This window comes from Bufo gargarizans, chromosome 7, assembly GCF_014858855.1.
Source record: "Bufo gargarizans isolate SCDJY-AF-19 chromosome 7, ASM1485885v1, whole genome shotgun sequence".
NCBI classification, from domain to species: Eukaryota; Metazoa; Chordata; class Amphibia; order Anura; family Bufonidae; genus Bufo; species Bufo gargarizans.
The window spans coordinates 201989379-202010954 of record NC_058086.1 but is presented as its reverse complement, the minus strand read 5'-3'; the positions used below and the strand labels follow the sequence as shown (position 1 = coordinate 202010954).

The 21576-nt window shown below is 43.0% G+C and overlaps 1 long non-coding RNA gene across 2 annotated transcripts in view; it reads left to right on the top strand.

Annotated features, from left to right (window-relative positions):
• Positions 1–21576, top strand: part of LOC122943729 — a 272566-nt gene that overhangs the window by 63693 nt on the left and 187297 nt on the right. For both annotated transcript variants that reach the window (XR_006390892.1, XR_006390893.1), the window contains exon 3: positions 13381–13495. This is a non-coding gene — a long non-coding RNA (uncharacterized LOC122943729). The remainder of the gene's footprint in view (positions 1–13380; positions 13496–21576) is intronic.

Below are 21576 nucleotides of genomic sequence, written 5' to 3'. Positions count from 1 at the left end.
TTTTGCGGCCCGCACATAGACGCCGCTATATAGAAAATGCCTATTCTTAGGACATGCTCTCTATTTTTGGTGGGGCCACGGAACTGAACAACGGATGCGGACAGCCCCATTGAAATGAACTGATGCGGACCCAGAATTACGGTCGTGTGAAGGAACCCTTAATGTGGTGTCACCACTGCAGCAGGGGAAGTCAGCAATGGTTCTGTTATTATTTTAAAAAATAATAGCTTTATTGCTCCAGGACCCAACTAACAAAAAAATAAATAAAAAAAATACCCATTAGAGTCAATGAATCTAGTCAAGTTGGAAAGTGGGTTCAAATGATGTCTAATGCCTTAAAGGGGTAGCCCATGATTAATGTAAAAAATATAAATCAGACATCATATAGTACATGACAATCTCTATTTCACAAAGCTAGAACCAGATCCAGAGCTCTCCCCATTTATGCCAAATTTAAATTCTGCTAGATTTCTATCAAGCCGACAGCTCATGGGCGTATCCTTTCTGCTGCAGCTCAGGGGGCGTGTCATTTCTGCTGCAGCTCTCTCCCTATCCCAGCTCAGGAGGCAGTCGAAGGATAGAACTGAGCATGTGCGGCCACCTCAGCGAGGACAACTGAGACATAAGAAGTAAAAACAGCAGGTGGCGCTATACAGATACATTTTATTGAATAGCTCAGTGGCTATACTAAATTTGTAATTACATGCTATTTCAAAAATATTCAGATCTAGATGCAATATTTTTTGTGGGACCAGTGGATGAGGCATTGGACACTTCACTTGGATGAGGGCGCTGTTTTTGTCAGTGCTGAAGTGTATGACTGGTTGTTGCTGATCATATATCAGGACCCTGTTTCCAACGCCTGGTGATTTGGTTCCTCAATGTTCTCAGTTTCAGGCCTTGCCGCTCCCTGACTGTAATAAGATACTTCTTTCTGCACCACCTGCTAATGATCCACCCTGACGAAGGACACGCCACCCCCATTGCTAACCACTTGTGTTGGAAAGTGACCTCCTGCTGAGGATCTTCTACCCACCATTCCTCAGGGAATAACCTTGGGAAAACACAAATTTGACTTTTTTGTTTTTTTGTAGGACACTATAGTCTTACCTTCCTTTTCACAACCAGACATTCTTCTTCAAATTAGCCAGTGGCAGCAATTAGGCTTTCCGTAAATCCTGCCGGGGTTGGATCCTGCACATATGAATTACGACCAGCGAGCACGGGCTGTTTTGTGGTTTGTTGTGTCTGGTTTGGTTCCTATGATTAAGGTTTTGTAGATGTATTTGGTCATTCAAAACATTCAAAACATATTTCTGAGGTCTGGCCAAGCCAGCAGGATCCCTGTGCTCGGCAGGGGATAGTGCCCATCAGCTCTCACAGGGCAGTAAACTGACAGAACAGGTTGCAGTAACGTCCACAGGTATTTATTACAAGACGGGTTTCAGCCACTGATTTTTGCTTAATGGTTGGAAGAACTTGCACTTTCAATTTTGGATTGCTATTCCCATCTGGACATTTACAGCTTATCCACTTTTTAATTCATGGTGCCACAAGATGAGGCCACGATCTAGAGGTGGGACCCACACCTATTGAACATTTATGGCTTACTGTGTGGATAGGTCATAAATTCCCAGATGAAAAAATACCCCTTTAAGGGAGACAATGTCTATTAGGGTTCTTTGAAGGCTACGTACACCTATTGGGGGCATTTTTTTTATCATTGCATTGTACTTATTTTGAGCTAAAAATCATTTTTTCAATTGGTCTTTATTAAATATATGGCGTCCTTTTATCTGTACAGAGCTGAGAAGCTCTAGTACAACCCACTGGATTTTCTGTCTTTTCCGTCAGACCAGGAGCAGACGGTCTCCTTATCTCTGACCTTATAAACACTCATTATAGCTCAGTTCTTATATTACTGATAAGAATGTGGCTTAAAACATCTCAGTAGTTTAAGTAGTAGTGCGGTTTATTAGATGACCGGCACAAAGTGAAAGTACCAATCGCACAGCTAAAAAAAATTGTTAAAACTTTGTGACAGAATGGCTCAATATTTTTAAATAAAGGCCAATTGAAAAAATGAGTTTTAGCCAAAAATGAGTAAAATGCTATCATAAACAAAAAATGTCTCTGGAGGTGTACATAGCCTTTAAGGTGCCAATAAATGTATGAGTAGATTCAGCTGGACCAGCCAACTGTCTTTGAGGTTTGGGGTGTGCCGATGACAGAGAGGAAACAAGGACCAACCATACTGAATGCCAACGATTGGCTCCAAAGTCCCCTCCAAATACAGTTGTCTTCTGCCAAACCTTTGTAGTCTATTATTGTCAGACCCTGGTTCCACCGGAGGATCATCTAGGACTCTGAGCCACCTTTCCAGAACTCAAGGCAGACCTAAAGAGAAGCTTTAAGATTGTTGATCTTAAAGGAACATTCCAGGCAAAACATATGTGGTCCATAATTTTAGGATTTTCTCTTTGATGTGCTTTCAGTTCTAACCTTTGCAACAGGTTCTGTGCAGTAATCTAACGCAGGAGAGTCTCTTGGATTAAAGGAGCACAGCTAAATTGTTAGGGGTGTGTCTGACAACAAGCCTGTTGACTGTTTTCAGTAGCAACTTGCAGAATTGTGAATGCATCTCTTCAGTATAACACATACTATACTAGATAGATAGATAGATATAGCCACTATATCAAGATCAATACAAGATAAATAATGTAATTGCATAGTGATGGGGTTTTTCAGGAGTTACATATTGACGGCCTATACACCGGACAGGTCATCAGTATCTGATTGGTGGGGGTCTGACTCCCGACATCCCTGCCGATGAGCTGTATGAGGAGGCTGCGGCTCTCCAACCTCTATGACCACTTCCTAGGCCACTGATGCCACAGTCACATGGCCTATTTGCAACTCAAGTGAATGGGGCTGAGCTGCAATACCAAGCACAGCCATTATATAATGTATGGCGCTGTGCTTGGTAAGCTGTGAGGAGGCCTCAGCACTCGGCCGGAAAAGTTGTTGAGCACATGATGTAATACTATCATCAAAGTGGCTCGACAGGAGGTGTCTTACTGTAAGAAACACAGACTAGAACCTAAGCACCATTGCATTTGTGAACAGATATCAGGAGGTGTCAGACTTGGTAAGTTGGGGCATCTCAAATTCCTTAAAACGTCCGTATTACGTGGGTCAATAGCAAAAACTCGATTGTAATGCATTCCTAATCTAATTCCTGGGCATTGCAATGAAAATAAATATGTGCCCTGCTGCCTGTTTTGATGCTAATTTAATCTATTTCTCACTACTGGAAAACAATTAGAATATGGATATTAAATCTGTCCCCGGAGGGATGTCGCGAGGGTTGTTTACTATGAAGTCATAAGGATTTTGTCAGTAGGTTTGTAATGCAGATAAAGCCTACAAAACAAGCCTTCTTGCCAAGCAATATTTATATACTTGTTCTACCTAGTGAGGGGTCTGCAGGGGCGGGGCCTGAGAATCCCTGCATCATGTCCTGCCCCTGCAGACCCTGAGCCTGGAATAACACTTTGTATGCGTCTTGCCTTTCGTTGAACTTCTTGGAATCCTTGATAAAATGTGAATCTTTATATAATATATTGTCAGTGATGAACTTCGAGCATCCTCACATCCCCTTTGGTGAAACTTTCGATTTGCTATTTCTCCACCTCCCTCTTAAAATTACCAACTGGCATCTCAATAAGTCAGATTCTTATGGCTGAGGACAGATGGAGGAAATAAACTAATATATTAAAAATATGTATGGCGATGTTCAACATGCTTTATTTTGACATGATCTGCTTCTTGCTAGTTTGTGAAATTTTTAGCACCTGGAGAACCTCAAGTCGAAATCGAAGTGTTCTGTCATGTTCGTTTGATAGGGTGTTAATGGGACTGGAATGGTGAAGAATATTAGGGCATTAGACTTTAATCTCTTAAAGAAAACGGTACCTATATATTTATGGAGACCATGGTAAAGACTTTGGCTTCTCTAACACCTACCAATCACCTATTATGGCCGTGAACAGACAAATATTTCTCCTGCAGGACAATTGTGGTATTACATGGCGATCATTCAAATGATTGGCCGAACATGCATGGACAGGCCAGGTCAACCAGAGTGGGATCTGCTTCTCGGGCCATGAGTTGGCCCTGTCTCCATATGTAGTAAGATAACCCCTAACATTGCACCTAGAGATTTGAATACCATATTAAGCTAGCCATAGATGCACCAATGATGGTGGCAAAATGATCTAAAATACATCAGATTTCTTGGTCGTCAGTCAATATCTCTACAATCACCAATGCAATCGCTCATTGTCAGTTAAGGTATGATCAGAACATTTTTCCAGATATCTGCAGGGATGTCCTAAAACCCCTTTTGCCCCAGGCCTGTTTTGGAAATAGCATTTTCTATTTTTGTCTTCACTTTCCAAAAGCCATAATATTTTTATTTTTGCGTCAACGAAGATGTGAGGGATTGTTTTTTTGTAGGGTGAGCTGTAGTTTTCACTGGTATCTGTTACGTAGCTGGTTTAGAACCACTATGTCACTGGAACAGGTTTGGCTTGGGACTACTCCTAAGGAGAGACACAGGCTAGAGCACTGAGGGATCAGGCATCTAGAAGAGCAATGAATGAGGAGATCTCTGGACCCATGTGAGGTACAGGGCTGGTTCTAGCTTTGTTAGAAAGAGATTGTTGTGCTATATTGTTGTAGCGCGTTGTGCTATATGATGTCTGATTTTAATATTTTTACATTAGTCATGGGATAACCCTTTTAACTCCTGGTGCTCGAACGGGTTAAGGCCTCTTTCACACGGGCGTTGCGGGAAAAGGTGCGGGTGCGTTGTGGGAACATGCACGATTTTTCCCGCGCAAGTGCAAAACATTGTAATGCGTTTTGCACTTGCGTGAAAAAAATCGGCATGTTTGGTACCCAAACCCGAACTTCTTCACAGAAGTTCGGGCTTGGGATCGGTGTTCTGTAGATTGTATTATTTTCCCTTATAACATGGTTATGAGGAAAAATAATAGCATTCTGAATACAGAATGCATAGTACAATAGCGCTGGAAGGGTTAAAATAATAATAATAATAATAATTTAACTCACCTTAATCCACTTGCTCGCGCAGCCCGGCATCTCTTCTGTGCTGTGTACAGGAAAAGGACCTGTGGTGATGTCACTCCGGTCATCACATGGTCCATCACATGGTCCATCACCATGGTAAAAGATAATGTGATGGACCATGTGATGACCGGAGTGACGTCACCACAGGTCTTTTTCCTGTACACAGCAAAGATGAAGACAGAAGAGAAGCCAAGCTGTGCAAGCAAGTGGATTAAGGTGAGTTACATTTTTTTTTTTTAACCCCTCCAGCGCTATTGTACTATGCATTCAGAATGCTATTATTTTCCCTTATAACCATGTTATAAGGGAAAATAATAAAGATCAGGTCCCCATCCCGATCGCCACCTAGCAACCGTGCGTGAAAATCGCACTGCATCCGCACTTGCTTGCGGATGCTTGCGATTTTCACGCAGCCCCATTCACTTCTATGGGGCCTGCGTTGTGTAAAAAAAAAAACATACAAAATAGAGCTTGCTGCGATTTTCACGCAACGCACAAGTGATGCGTGAAAATCACCGCTCATGTGAACAGCCCCGTAGAAATGAATGGGTCCGGATTCAGTGCGGGTGCAATGCGTGTGGGAAAGAATAGAGAGACCAAGATCAGGAATCTGTTTTAGGAGGTTGAAGTACCTTCTGCAATGAATGTGGATCGCGTCGTTCGGATTTCTCGTGTCTTTTATGGTTTGGGTAAGTGTTTACAGACTGTCGGAGAATAAACATGTTGATTGTTCTGGGCCCTTCCTCAGGGATCCAGCAGCTGCTTCTTCGCTGCTCCCCGTAGACTTTTTTTTTTCTGCCATTGATATATCGCGGAGGGGAGAAGAGTGCGATGAAAACTTCAAAATCAGAGGGCTCCTGTGTGTAAGAACAAGGTGTTTGTAATCGTATTCCCTGAGCGCGTGTTCTTCTGGTGAGACGCTGAATGGCGCAGGCCTCGTGTGGCTCCGTAGACAGACAACAGTTGCTCTGGCGAGTGTGATCACTGGCATCGAAGCGTGCTATTGTCCCGGAACGCAGGGTGAGCGCTGCAGACGCTCCGCCGTGGCTCCCAGGTTAATCTTCATCTGATTCCGATTAATGGAAAATGCCGAACACACATGTAGACGCCTCCCGCGACTTCCACTCCCCGAGACTTAGGCCTCATGCACATGACCGTATGTATTTTGCAGTCCGCAAAAAATACGGATGTCGTCCGTGTGCGTAACTGAACAGCTGGCTCCTAATAGAACTGCACTATCCTTGTCCATAATGCAGACAATAATAGGACATGTTCTATTTTATTGTGGAACGTAAATACGGACATACGGAAACGGAATGCACACGGAGTAACTTCCGTTTTGTTTTTGCGGACCCATTGAAATGAATGGTTCCGTAAACTGTCCGCAAAAAAAGGAACGTTCATGTGCATATGGCCTTAGGCTACTTTCACACTTGCGGTAACCTTTCTCAGCAGGCTGTTCCAGCAGGGGAACAACCTGCCGGATCTTTGCTACCGCAAGTCCACCGTGCTGGCGGAAGTCTGCTCCAGCGCCATTCACTATAATGAGGGGGGGGGGGGGCGGAGGTCCGGTTGCAGCACGAGATGCAGTCGGACACAAACCGCAGTGTGCTGTAGTTTTATTCCTGCCGTCTCTCGGCATGTTTGCCGTGCTGCGACCGGCCCGCCCCACATTATAGTGAATAGGGCTGGAGCGGACTTCCAGCAGCACGGTGGACTTGCGGTAGCACGGATCTGGCAGGTTGCTCCCCTGCCGGAACAGCCTGCTGGAAAAGGTTACCGCAAGTGTGAAAGTAGCCTTAGGGCTCATGCACATGACCGTGGTTTTGGTCCACATTTTTCACGAATCCGCACGTCCGTTCCGCAGCACGCAAAAAAAAAAATAGAACATGTCCTATTCTTTTCCATTTTGTGGAGAAAAATAGGCAGTTCTTACACAGGGCAGGACGTTCCGTTCTGCAAAATGCAGGGACGCACGCGGCTGGTATCTGTGTTTTGAGGATCTGCAATTTGCGGAGCGCAAAAAAGGCTATGGCTGTGTGCATGAGGCCTCAGCTTCTTAGGGGTAGATCGCCGAGTTTTGTAATACTTCCTAAATGTTGTGGTATGTATAATGCTCCTAATCTGGATAGAAAGATAGAATGTTTGAGGCTATGCCCACAGGGCCACCAAATGTCTCGGGGCAAGGGGCCACACGATTCACCTATATAGGCCAGGTGACAACTTAAATAGGATCCCAGTTCTCCTCTACTAAATATTTGTATTCCCAGTTCTGTCGTATCTTTTCTTAGAATTTTGTGTTGTGCTATTCCTCTGTTATTCCTCCTGGAAATGGCTGAATAAATCATGTTACCATTCCCTCACTTTCTAAAAATGTGTGTCCCTACACTCTCTGACCATGGCAGCAGTGAGTGGACAGTGTCAGGCTGTACAGGAAGATGCCCCCAGTTGTAGGCTGATTCATACATTTGTAGGAGGAATAACAGAGGAACAGCACAATGTAGAGTTGAAGGAAAAGATGCTCCGCAATTGTTACGTTATGGGGAAAACTATTATTTACTAGAACAAGAGAGAAGACAGGTCCTCTTTAAAGTGATCTTCTGGATCTTCTATATTGATGACCATAGTTTCGGTCCGACTCCTGTCATCCCCGCTGTTCAGTTGTTTGAGGAGGCCACACACTCTGGGGAGTGTAATGGCCTCTTCTAAGGCAGGTGACGTCAGGTTCATCGGTCACATGACCTAGGAGCAGCTCAGTCCTATTGAAGTGAATGGAGGTGTGGTGCAATGCCAAATACAGCCACTATACAATGGGTGGCGCTGTGCTTGGTAATCTGTGAGTTCACCAAAGCACCACAGCCTCTTCAATTGGCTGATCCTTACACTGGTGCCCCCTACGGCTGTTCAGCGACAGGAGGGCACACCCTAATTTTAGGGCTCCTGCCTGGTGGTGATTAGCGTACCCTTGATGTTAGGGGGTGCGAGACAGGAGTGTGGATGAAGTGGTCGGCGGATGATTGAGGAGTCAGTAATCAGGCCAGTGGTAGTAAATAAGTAAGTCTCTCTTTACTAAAGTGCAGAATAGGAGTAGTAGTACAGCATCAAGGCAGAGTTCCGAGCAGTTCACAGTGCAAATCTTCCCTATTAGCAATGTATGGATAGCAGGAATGATGGGGGTTGTGGTACTCCTTCTCTCTGCCTCTCTAAAGTCACTCTCTGCAGAACTTAAGGCTGGCATTGAGATTCTTAGTAGACGCTTCTGTAATTCCCAGGCTGAGGGATACAAAATGAAGATACGACCAGCCAGAACTTCTCAAAACGTGGGACGGTGCATTAGCAATGTTCCCTCTCACAGCAGTAAGGTCTGTCTCTCTGCCATAGACCACTACAATACCTTGCACGCCCTGGTGGAGTTTGGACCTTCTCTTGTCTGGAGCACTTTAATGCAGCGGTGGTTTGTTAGCTCTAGAAATCTCAGAGGTGATGATGCTCTGAGTTCAGGCCTAGTTCTGAGGAGTAAGCACAAGTGGGTCCTCTCTCTTCCTTTGATAAGATCAGCCTTCTCACGAACTAGGGGTGGACTCAGGTCCATCTTCTAGCAACCTAAAGAGGATGACTTATCCATGCAATGCTGTTAGGTGTAGAATCACAGTGAATGAGAACATTTAGCAATATAGCAATTACCTTTCAACTGGGGGGCTGCACTGCTCCTTTCAAAGTCTGTGGGACTGACAGAGACAGCCGAGTGCTGTACTAGGTTGTCGCTGTCAGTCGCTTAGACTTTGGATAGGGACAGCAGGGCACATGGTCAATCGCCACTTGATTCAAACTCCTTCTCACCGCGAAGAAGAACGAGGGACTTCTATTCTAGTGATCGCGGGGGTTCCAGATATCATCCTGTGGATAAATGCAGATTGTGGGACAACCCTTTGAAAGGGGTTTATCCCTTAGTAGATTATTTATGATCAATCTTTAGGATAGGTCATCAGTATCTGATCGTGGGGTTTAACTCCCGTCACCCTGCCATTTAGCTTCCTCGCAGCGCCGTACCTGGTATAGCGGCTGTGCTTGGTTTTAGCCCAGGCTCATTCACCTAAATGGGACTGAGCTGCACATAGGCCATGTGACCGGTGTATGGGACATCACTGGCCTGGGTGAGCACTGTGGCCTCCTCACACAGCGGATCGCTGGGGGTGCTGGGAGCCGGACCCCCCACCGATCACATTTTGATGACCTATCCCGAGGATAGGCTATCAATATTTAATTCCCGGAAAACCCCTTTTAATGAATATTAACCCTTCATCTCTTTGAGCTCCAAAGATATTACCATTAACCCCTACAGCACCCTTGACCACCAGTGATACCAGGCATTAACGCTGTAAATCGACTTTTATTACCGAGTATGCTGTTAATCAGGCATGCTCAACCTGCGGCCCTCCAGCTGTTGCTAAACAACAACTCCCAGAATGCCCTAGTAGCTGTAGGATGTCCAAGCATGCTGGGAGTTGTGGTTTTGCAACAGCCGGAGGGCAGCAGGTTGGGCATCCCTGCTGTTAATGAAAGCCCAGGACCGTTCTATGTGAATTGCGGTGCGGTACATGTAGAAAGGGGACAAAATGAGTATCGGGAGAGGTGATAGTTGTTCATTTTCATTGTACGCACCAATAAATATGCTCCATCTTCCTTTAAAAAAAAAATATATTTTTAGATTTTGTAACGGACAGAACCTCACCGAAGTCTGAGAGAGCAAACAAATAGTTAAACCCTGGTCACAACCCAGTCCAAAGACTGCCACAACCTATAGCAGCAGATGGACTGCATAATGGCTGAGATGATAAACAACCGGGGCACTTGACTACACCGCGCGGCGCTACACAAACACATAGCTAATTATTTACAGTTCCAAGATGTCACACCATGCTAATCCGGCCTTGCTATTTGCATGCCCATAATTTATCACTGCCTGGTCTTTCTGCCCTAGTTACCTTCCAACATTTCTCCAAGCTCGCCCATTGTCTGTAGATCCTGCAAGCCTCCGGTGCAGGCACTGATACAATGTGACGAAAAACTAAACTATTGAAGCAGGACGTTTTCTGTGCCTCGTACCTCTGCAACGCGCCTATTTTTGGGGTATTTATGTATTGGCTGAAGAGGAACTGTTCTTGTTTGTTGAAGGAACTGGAGTCATAGGGCCCACTGGAGCGCACATGTACTAAGGGCACCTTGCAGTGGACCTTAAGGGGTTGGCCCATCTGGCACATTGATGGCATAGCGCTAGGATATACCATCAATGTCAGAGAGGTGCTGGCCCCACCTCTGGGACCCGCTGCTATCTCCAGAAAGGGGCTCTGAAGGGAACAGAGAGCAGCCGCCTCCGTTTACCGGTATAGCAGTTTCGAGAAAATATCCTAGTGACGGCTCGGCTATATCTGGCAGTTCCATATAAGGGTTTTCCGAGTTTATAATATTGATAGCCAATAGTCAGCCCTCACCGATCTGGTACTGATGATAACCTATCCTGAACTCGAACCTTTATTTAGTTGAGTTATGAGATCCATTAATCAGAAAACTGGGGGCCACAAGCTGAATACTGGTCTCCCGCTCCTCTCATACTTTTGAATGCTTGTACGAGTGCCTTATCCTTATCTCCCCTGATATCTGCCATCGGTAGAGAGTTGGGAGGCCATCATACACATTAGATGGTATGCTGAAGCCACCAAAATTGAGGCTTCAGGACATAGATATCTAATTTGTATGGGCAGCTTAAAAATGCTGTTTAGTGCCTGGTTATTAGCCAAGTGATCTGCAGCTCAGACCCAAGGTATTCCTCCCAGGAGCACTCCTACCCAGGTCACTCTTACCAGGAACACTCCTTCCAAGAATACTCCTACTAGGGTCAATACTAACAGGAGTACTACCATGATCACTCCTTCCAGAAAAACTTCTACCAGGGTCACTTCTACCAGAAGCAGTCATACCCTGATCACTCCTACTAAGAACACTCCTACCAGGAGCACACCTACCATGATCACTCCTACCAGGAACATCATTACCAGGAGCATTCCTACCATGACATGATCACTCCTACCATGATCACTTCTACCACGAACACTTCTACCACAATCTCTTCTTCCAGGAGCACTCCTACCAGGGTCACTTCTACCAAGAATACTCCTACTAGGGTCACTACTAACAGGAGTACTCCTACCATGATCACTCCTACCAGAAAAACTTCTACCAGGGTCACTTCTACTAGGAGCAGTCCTACCATGATCACTCCTACCAAGAACACTCCTACCGGGAGCACGCCTACCATGATCACTCCTACCAAGAACACTCCTACCAGGAGCACACCTACCATGATCACTCCTACTAAGAACACTCCTATCAGGAGCACGCCTACCATGATCACTCCTACCAGGAACATTATAACCAGGAGCAGTCCTACCATGATCATTCATACCAGGAGCAATTCTACCATGATCACTCCTATCATGATCGCTTCTACCACGAACACTCCTACCACGATCTCTTCTTCCAGGAGCACTCCTACCAGGGTAATTCCTACCAGGAACACTCCTATCATGATCACTCCTTCAGTCCTGTGTCGGAGCACTCCCTCTGGCCCTGCACACAACACTGCAGGATAAGACGAAACACAGGAACACATAGGCCTGCATAGGAGCTGTGTACCCAAAATGTCAGAAGATTATTGGCAGAGTTGCTTCATTCTTTTTATTTCAAAAATTGGTTGCAAAAGTGTACACACCCTTTTTTTGTAGCTATCCAAATCCATCCTCTGTGGACCTTCTCTCTCTTTTTTTTATTCCTGTCCTCCGGCTGAATGAGTTCTTGCAGAGGTTGAGTCGCTTCCCTTCGTTGTCTAATTGCTTGCCATAACAAACCGTCCTGTTTTGTCTCCGCTGATGAAATGGTGTCCTTGTTTTGTATCGGCGCTGTTTACATCAGATGTTCGCTGCTTATCGCTGGGACAAGATTATTACTAGGGAGACTTGATACATCATCCGCGGCATCCTCAGATTAGAGCGCGCTAATGATGGGTGCACAGCGGCTCACAAATCACCTTCTAGATTGTCAGCGCAGAGAAATAAAGTCGACATATGCTTACAGAGCGCGCAAGTGGTTCACTAGGTGAAATCAAAGCCAATTCTAGTGAAGTCATACAGGTCTGTCTGTGGTCTTTATCATCTCCTAGGATGGGACTACGTAATGCAGTAGACCTGGAGAAACAATGGTCAGGGTTCAGCCTAGACTACAATGCCTCCCTCAACATCATCAGTCAGGCCCTATGGCATACTTACAAGTGAGGGGCACCATAGCCAGGATCAACCTGGGCCCTGATGAGTTTTGCCATCTAGCGTGGAAGAGAATAAGGGTTTCTTTCCTCCTCCAACACCAATTTCTATCACTCTTTGATCTATTCTCTAGTTCCTTTGGAAAGTCCTGCTCAGATATTTATTCCTTAAGATTAAGGAGGATAGGAAAAACCAGGGCCGGACCTTCTCTATCCATGTTTTCCGTAGAAGTCCCATGGTCTCCTTCTATTGTATTTAGGCCCACAGACATCATAGCTTCATTGCACCTAATCCATATAACTAACAACCACAACCCATTGAGTTGTAAGTTAGCTTTGTGCCCACACAGAATCCCATCAGACTTCACCAGGTACAGCCACCATCTTCCTTTCCTTGGCAAATGGAACCAGTAGAGAGGGTATGGAAGGACCAACAGTTCTAGCTAGACTAGAAGCTTCAATGGGAGAGCTATGTTATCATGGACTATGTAAACCTATAGACCAAGAAGCGTTTGATGAATGATGTACCCATAATTCCCATAGAGCTGGGTTCACATGCACTCACATGGGAACTCGACGACCCAACTTCTCGTCATCGTTGGTCTTCAAATCCATCACCCTTTATTCTAGTGGTCCCCAACCTGTTGTTCTTAATTTTCGGTAGAATAGGAATTAATATATTTTGAACCCTAATCCATTTTAGGATTCAGTAGTGTCCCGGGCCAGTGATGTGGGGGCATCTTCTTTCCCCAGTATCTTTTTGGTTCATTAGACTTCATTGGGCTCGGCCCTGGGTATTGAACTTTATTTATGGTGTGGAGCATGATGTTAAAGCGGTCCTTTCAGTTTCTTATTTACCTTTTTGACTTTTTGCCTTATTTCACCTTGTTCCTATTTTGTTTGTCTTCTAGCCTCTGTAGAAGTTTGTGGATGGTTGCCCGGTTCGGTGATGGTCAGGACTTCGGTGTGATATTTGATTTGTGAGGCATGATGAGCGACGGAGTGTGATGTCTCACAGTGAAGCTGGTAAGTCAAAAACATCTGGTTTTACAATATGGCGGAAATCTATATCACTACTGGCTAGCTTCTGTTTTTTGTCACTGCCCCTTTGCTTTAGCACCACATGTACCTTAAAGGGGTTGTTCCATGGAAAATACCTATCCCCTATCTACACGGTAAGGAATAGGTGCCTGATCATTGGGAGTCTGACTGCTGGGGCCTCTGCCTATCATGAGAACAGGGGGCCCCGTGCTCCCCCATTTGAATAGAGAAGCGGTCATGCATGCACGCTGCCGCTCTTTTCAACTATAGGTCTGTGGGAGATTGCTGAGTGCTTGTACTCGGCTATCTCCACAGGATGGAAGATAAGCGGTTTTTATGGGACAACCCCAAGTTCATTGTATGTAGATAAAAAATAAAAGATGTTTGTTCTAGCAAACAGTTAATGACATTTTGTTACATAGTATGGTGCCCTCTGGTGTTCAGAGTGTATATAGCAATGTGCATGTCCACCCAAGAAGGTTCTCTCTTCAGAGCCAGCCCCCGAGCAGCAAAGATTAACAGCAGCTTTAACAGGGACACATGGAAGCAAAAATAATGATGACAAAGTTTTGTGGTTTTTTTTTATGATAGAAACACTGAAAATTACTTAAAAACAGCTATTAACAGCCGTTCAGAACTTTTAGTATGGAAATGTCTCCTGGGATAAAACTTTTAAAGGGGTCGTCCAGTTTTATGTATGCCACAGCTTAATAATAGTATAATATAGTATAATAGTTGACAGGCGCTCACTCACTCGGATACATGTGGATGCAAAAAATGTTTATTATGCTAAAATAAAGTGCAACTTGATGAAAAATAAAATAAAGTAAAATATATACTAATATAATATTTTAGTTTTCATCAAGTTGCACTTTATTTTAGCATAATAAACATTTTTTGCATCCACATGTGTCCGAGTGAGTGAGCGCCTGTCAACTATTATACAATTGCCTCTCTAGACAGGGTGAGTCAATTTGAACAGTGCACCCTATCCCTTACAATTTAGCAGGAGAGCCTCCTTATTCTACTATTATCTAATATACTTTAGGGTTCAATTACCTGCCAATATCAATATCTCTGCTTGCTGTCGAGGAATGGGACATTTTGATCTATCTATCTAACTATCTTTCTTCTATCTATTATCTATCTGTCTTATATCTAGTCTATCAATATCTCTCTCAATCTCTCTGTCATTCTATCTATCTATCTATCTATCTATCTATCTATCTCCTATCTATCTATCTAATATCTATCTATCTATCTATCTATCTATCTCCTATCTATCTATCTCCTATCTATCTATCTATCTATCTATCTCCTATCTATCTATCTATCTATCTATCTATCTATCTAATATCTATCTTCTAGCTGTCTATTATTTCACTATATATCTCCTATTTATCTATCTATCTATCTATCTATCTATCTATCTAATATCTATCTATCTTCTAGCTGTCTATTATTTCACTATATATCTCCTATCTATCTATCTAATATCTATCTATTATCTATCTCATAACTATAATTTATCTCATATCTATCTATCTGTTATCTATCTATCTACCAAAAAGGTGGACCTTTTGAGCCATATAGGAGGTTTACATCTTATGTCTGAATACCATTTCTCAATTTCGCAAGCAATGGGTGGGCAGATTCAGGAGCACGGCACATCTCTGGATATGATTGTTCGGTATATGTGTAGAAAAAAAGCCCAAAACATCACAATTTCTAGGATTATATTTATAACTTGTTTTTAAGCCCAGTGTGAACAGAGTCCTACTGCATTGATTAAGATCCTATGATAGCACATTGATTAATGTTCTCCTAGTCCCACTTAAAAAAAAATAAAACCCTGGTCCGCACTGCGCGCCGTGTGATGTCGGGGTCTCCGCTGAGCAGGTTTTATTGAGTCCAGAGCTGCAGGTGGCGCCGAGAAGGACTGTGGAATTACAGCTGCTGGAGGAGCATCTTCTCATCTGCATGTTCACTTAAGTACTCTTGAGTGGAAGCAGGAGGCTTCAGTACTGATCTATTTTCATGGACCTCAAGGTTTCAATTACATCCTTGTGATGAGATCTGTGGTAATACTAAGAGACAAGTTTAGTGGAAGTGCTTACTGCTCGAGATGAGAGAGAATTTCTAGGATAAGGGCCACTTGGCGTTATCGGGAGTCCTCCTGCTCATCATGATATACTTTCTTCATAGCGGAACTTTTCACAGTCCAAACTTCCTGGAGAATATCTATCTGTTTATCTATCTGTTTATTTATCTATTATCTATCTATCTATCTATCATCTATCTGTCTCATATCTATATATCTAATATCTATCTATCTATCATCTATATAACTCATATCTATCTATCTATCTATCTATCTATCTATCTATTCTATATCTATCTGTTTATTTATCTTATATTTCTTTCTTTCTTTCTTTCTTTTCTTATTCTATCTATCTATTTATCTATCTATCAATTATCTATCTATCTATCTATCTATCTATCTATCTATCTATCATCTATCTCCTATCTATCTATCTACCTATCTATTATCTATCTATCAATTATCTATCTATCAATTATCTATCTATCTATCTATCTATCTATCTATCTATCTATCTATCTATCAATTATCTATCTATCTATCTATCAATTATCTATCTCCTATCTATCTATCTATCTATCTATCTATCTATCTATCCCTTTCCTTCCTCCCTTTTTCTTTCATCTATCTATATCTACCTCTCTATGTATCTACTCATCCATTTTATAACTTCCTAACTCTTCTATATACCGTATTTTAATTACACACTTACTGCTATCTATCTATATATTTATTTTCCGGTATTAAGATCCGTCATTGTCAATGGGGACAAAACGTAACTAAACAGAACGGAGCGCTCCAAAATGCATTCCGTTCGGTCTGGTTGTGTTCTCATACCGGACCGCATGCTGCAGTTTGCTTTCCGTCATGGGATGCGGAGCAAGATGACCCACAATGCAAGTGACACAATCTGACACAATAAAAAAAACGGATCGGTCCCCCATCCAGCAAAAACGCTAGTGTAAAATGAGCCTTAGGGTCCATTCACACGTCCGTTTTTTCTTTCCTGATCTGTTCCGTTTTTTGCGGAACAGATCAGGACCAGATCTGGACCCATTCATTTTCAATGGGTCCTGGAAAAAATCGGACAGCACAATGTGTGCTGTCCGTTTCCGTTGTTCCGTTCCGCATGTCCGTTTAAATATAAAACATGTCCTATTATGTTCCTGAAAAATCGGATCCTGGTACAATGCAAAGTCAATGGTTCCGCAAAAAACGGAAGACATTCAGATGTCATTCCGTATGTCTTCCGTTTTTTGCGGAATCCGTTCCTGGAAACACATAGCAAATATTTTTATTTTTTATTTTTTATTTTTATTTTTCAAAGAAATCCAAACAACTTTATTTGATTATTGAAATGTATACATGTTTCCATTTTTTGCGGATCCGCAAAAAACGGATGACATACGGAAACATTTTCAGGAAAAACGGACCGAAATTCGGATTATAGAAAAATACTGACGTGTGAATGTAGCCTTACTATGACGTATTCTATTTCATTTAACCTGTCATCAATCTAAAAGTTGTCAAAATTCTAACTTTTTCTGCACCCCCGTGAACACTTGCTATGTATATGCCAATAAAATATTATATACTGTATGCAATTTTCTATCTATCTATCTATCTATCTATCTATCTATCTATCTGTCTACAGTATCTGATCTCTATCTTTTTTTATCATCACCAATATGCACCCATGATAATGAAGGAAGACATTTTTGTGCAGGATGCCTATGGAGAGAATAGTGGCGACCTCACCAGTCTATCCTGCTGTGCCGAAGACTCGCTCCCACCTTGTGAATAGGCCCCTATGGATACATTAGACGTATATGCTGGGAGCTTCTCTTGTGTATACACTACATGTACCCTGCAGTGTGAATAAGCTCATAATTGCTCAAATCTATCCGTCCCTCATTTGCACACCAGAGCTAATGGCATTATACAGGGAATATCAGCAAGGAATGGCGGACACCGGGGGAAAATCAGCATAAAAATATGGATATCAGAGTGAAGCGGCGTGATAAGCGCTGAAACCTGAAATGTCACCTCCAGATGCATGCCTTACAGGCCTTCGTAATGTCATGCGTCTGTCTTGCTAACACACTGTGTAAATTGGCTGCGGTTTATCATTACGCAGGAATTTAATTCACCTGTTTTTGCTTAAAAATCTATTTACCCCGGGTGAAACATAATTCATTTATTTCTCCCCAGTAGGGATGGACGCGCACCACAATATTTAGCATTTCTCATGTCCAAAAAAGTCATAAAGCCGTCATATGTAATCCAGATCTCCACTTCCTTCCCTTCATCCCTGTCATAACTGCTGTCTGCCAGAACACACCACTAGGGGGAGCTCTGGAGTTTGCTGAAGACTGAGTTCAATGGGGAGTTTTTCCACTAGGTTTCCACATTCAGGTTTTTAAAAAAAAAAAACAACCATTGCTGATTTGCCACAAAATACACAGCAAATCCATGACATGTAAAACGTGGATTGGGCTGCAGATATCGCTACAAATTGCGTGATGTCTACAGTTTTTTTTTCTTTTCAGTTCAATGTGTAGACGTAACCCAAAACATCGCATGCCTCAGAATAGGAAGATAGTGGTTACATATTTGGAGTCATCTACCCAGCTTTTACAGTTCTTTTGGGGGGAGTTTGAGCTGTGACAGTTTCCCTTTAAAGGGGTTATTCCCCCCCCCTCGTCTATATGCTCTTTTAGTACATCATGGCGGGATCCCCCCTCTGATGAAGATGCCCTTTAATGGTGGTTCGACTGACATGTATTTAAGTAGTTGTCCCATCTAAGATATTTATGTCATATCCGCAGGTTCCGCTCTGGGACCGAAGAGATGATCACACATTAATGGCTTTCTCCATTCATTTTAGTAGCACTTCCAAAAATAGCACTTCCAAAAATAGAGTCAGCACGCTCAGCTATTTTTGGAAGTGCTATTGAATTCTATGTATAAATGTATAAGACATTTATTCATACATTTTCAGGATGAATAACAGAGGGATGACGCAAGGCAGAGTTCTAAAATAAAGATGTTTCATGAATTTTTATTTTATGGGAAAATCCGACCGATCACATGAACAGCCTTGGACTGGCAGGTTGGGCATGCGAACTGCTGCACCATTGATCTATATGGGATTTCCAGAAATATCTGAACGCAGTATTTGGTTGTCTCCGGAACTCCCGCTCACCTGATCTACTGATTTGTTCACTGGGATATTCCCAGCGGTAGAACCTCCACCAATCTAATAGTGATCACCTATCCTGTGAATAGTGGATATATTTTAGCAACCAGAATACCCTTTTTTTTCTATTATTATTGCATTGTACTCATTTTGAGCTAAAAATAATTTTTTTAAATTGGTCTTTATTAAAAATATGGCGTCCTTTTTTCTGTACAGAGCTTAGATGCCCCCCCTTTGGATTTTCTGTCTTTTCCGTCAGACCAGGAGCTGACAGACTCCTTATCTCTGCTCTCTGATATTATAAACACTTATTATAGCTCAGTTCTTATCTTATTGATAGGAATATGAGTTAAAAAAAGTGTTTATGACCTCTTAGTAGTTTAGAGATAAGGTTTATTAGATGACCAAAGTGAAAGTACCAGTCACACAGCTAGAAAAACGGTTAACCCTTTGTGACAGAACAGCTCAATATTTTTAATTAAAGGACAATTGAAAAAATACTCAAAAATTAGTAACATGCAATCATTAAAAAATTGCCTCCGAAGGTGTGCATAGCCTTTAAGTCTGCATTAATACAATTACAATTATATTCTAAATATCTGTATTGATTTTTCATTTTTAAATTTTTTTTTTGCTTTTGCAAAGTGTAAATTTTCAGGGCAGGGGGGGGATAAGTGCTGCAGCTCCATCGATTTCCCCATATTTCACCGGCAATTTACATCAAACCCTGACATAAAAATACGATTTCTCAGCCATTATTGGAGGACACGGATTCCTTAAGTGGTTCCAATAAATTCCACCTCGTAATGTCCCGTTTTTATTTTCGCAAATGACTTTTGCAGTAACAATAAATGATAATCGGCTTCTATTGTAACCGATGGCACGTCAGGCGTCGCCGCGCTTCTAGCTTTTATTATTATTTTTGGGAATTTGGGCAATGTAACATCTTATTATGCCTGATGTGTAACATAGGCACTAACTGCAATATTCTACAGATCGATAAATACAGGGCTGGGGAAAAGTATGTGCCCCCTGGTTTTGATCTTTTCTTCTTTTTTGTTATTATTTACACTATGTATAAAATGTAATACGAGACAAACAGAACCCGAGTCCATTTATTACGTGATCATTTCATCTATCGCACGGACGCTCAACCTGCGTCTCTCCAGCTGTTGTAAAACTACAACTCCTATCATGCTCTGCTGTAGGCTGATAGCTGTAGGCTGTCCGGTCATGCTGGGAGTTGTAGTTTTGCAACAGCTGGAGGGCCGCAGGTTGGGCATTCCTGATCTATTGGATACAAATTGCCCTATAAGACAAAGTTATTGCCCCCTAACCTTGAAAGGGTTGTCTCCCCAATCTAAATGCCTTGTTGGGACATGGTTGTCATAGAAGGAGGGGTTCCTTGCTTGGGACCCCTCTCTTTAAGAGCAGCTATCGCCCTGGTGGACTTGGCCTGTCCATGAATTATGGTACATTTACCTTGGTGATACCTGATGGCTCTAAATTTGATATTTCCATACAAAAGTCATAGAAAACATAATATGTGAGAAAAAGAGAGCCCTGATAAGCTTGCCATTGAAAAGTCTCCACCCCACAACCGTTTTTGGCAGGATTGGCTAAACATCTAATGGGTATGGTGGCCTCCTGACGCTGCCCCGAAGGCAGATGTCAAGAAAGAGAAGGGTTGACCATGGTAGATCTCAAGAGAAGAGTCTGATCATCACCTTAGGTGTTAGGTTAGGCTGGTCCAGATGAAACTGGTGGGTTTGGATGACATTTATCTTATCGGTATAGCCATCTTAGGCTAGTTCTACACTTTCACTAAAGATATCCGGCAGAGGAAGAGTCTGCCGGAGTTCACCGTTTCCTGACCAGTGGCATATATAGAAAAGTAAGGTCCCATAGCAAGGATCAAACCAGGCCCCCCACACAGGACAGAAGCGTTTCCGCCTAAACCCTTTTGGCCATTTTTCCCACTGCCTCATTTGCTAAAAGTTGTTCCTTTAGAGGGTAGAGTCCTGACCAAGTTTTCACCTTCAGTAGAAGAGGAGATAATACCAACTACGACTGGGCCCCCTCTTGCCCTGGGCCCCACAGCAGTCGCACGGTCTGCCGCTACGGTAGTTGTGCCCCTGCTCCTGACCCGTTTTCACCAGGTAAACCAATCCCTCTGGTTTGTTTCCATCCTGTATGTAGCACTTCCTGTTGCTGCATCCAACCAAACCCATGATGCACTTCTCCTTCCTCTGCCGCAGCTCCAGCCCCGCCCCTAATATGCCTAGCTAGTTTGTAGCTCCTCCCACTCAGATAGTGACATAGACACTCCCCTATCACTGCCCCACCCATGGACATGACACCATGGGAAATAAAAAAAAGAGCTGCAAGGACATGATCATGTGACCACAGCCCAGAATGGAAAATCGGAACAATAACAGTAACAGAAATACATTACACAATGACAGCCATCTTCGAAAAGGATTATTTTAAAGGACATTAATGCAAACCAGAAAACTCCTTTCAGGCACACAATACAGAATGGAAGGGGGAGAGTTTGACACATTTCCCTGAAATCTGCTCCAAGGGCCGATCCTTGTGTCCCAGAAGCAGCGCCTCCCTTGTTGACAGACTGCGACTGGTACTGCAGCTCAGCCCCATTGGAGTGTATTGGGCTGAACTGCAATAGCAATCACAACCTGTTGGACACGAGAGGCGCTTCAACACTTCCAGACGTGCCCTTTAAATACCTGTAACCATGAAAAAAAA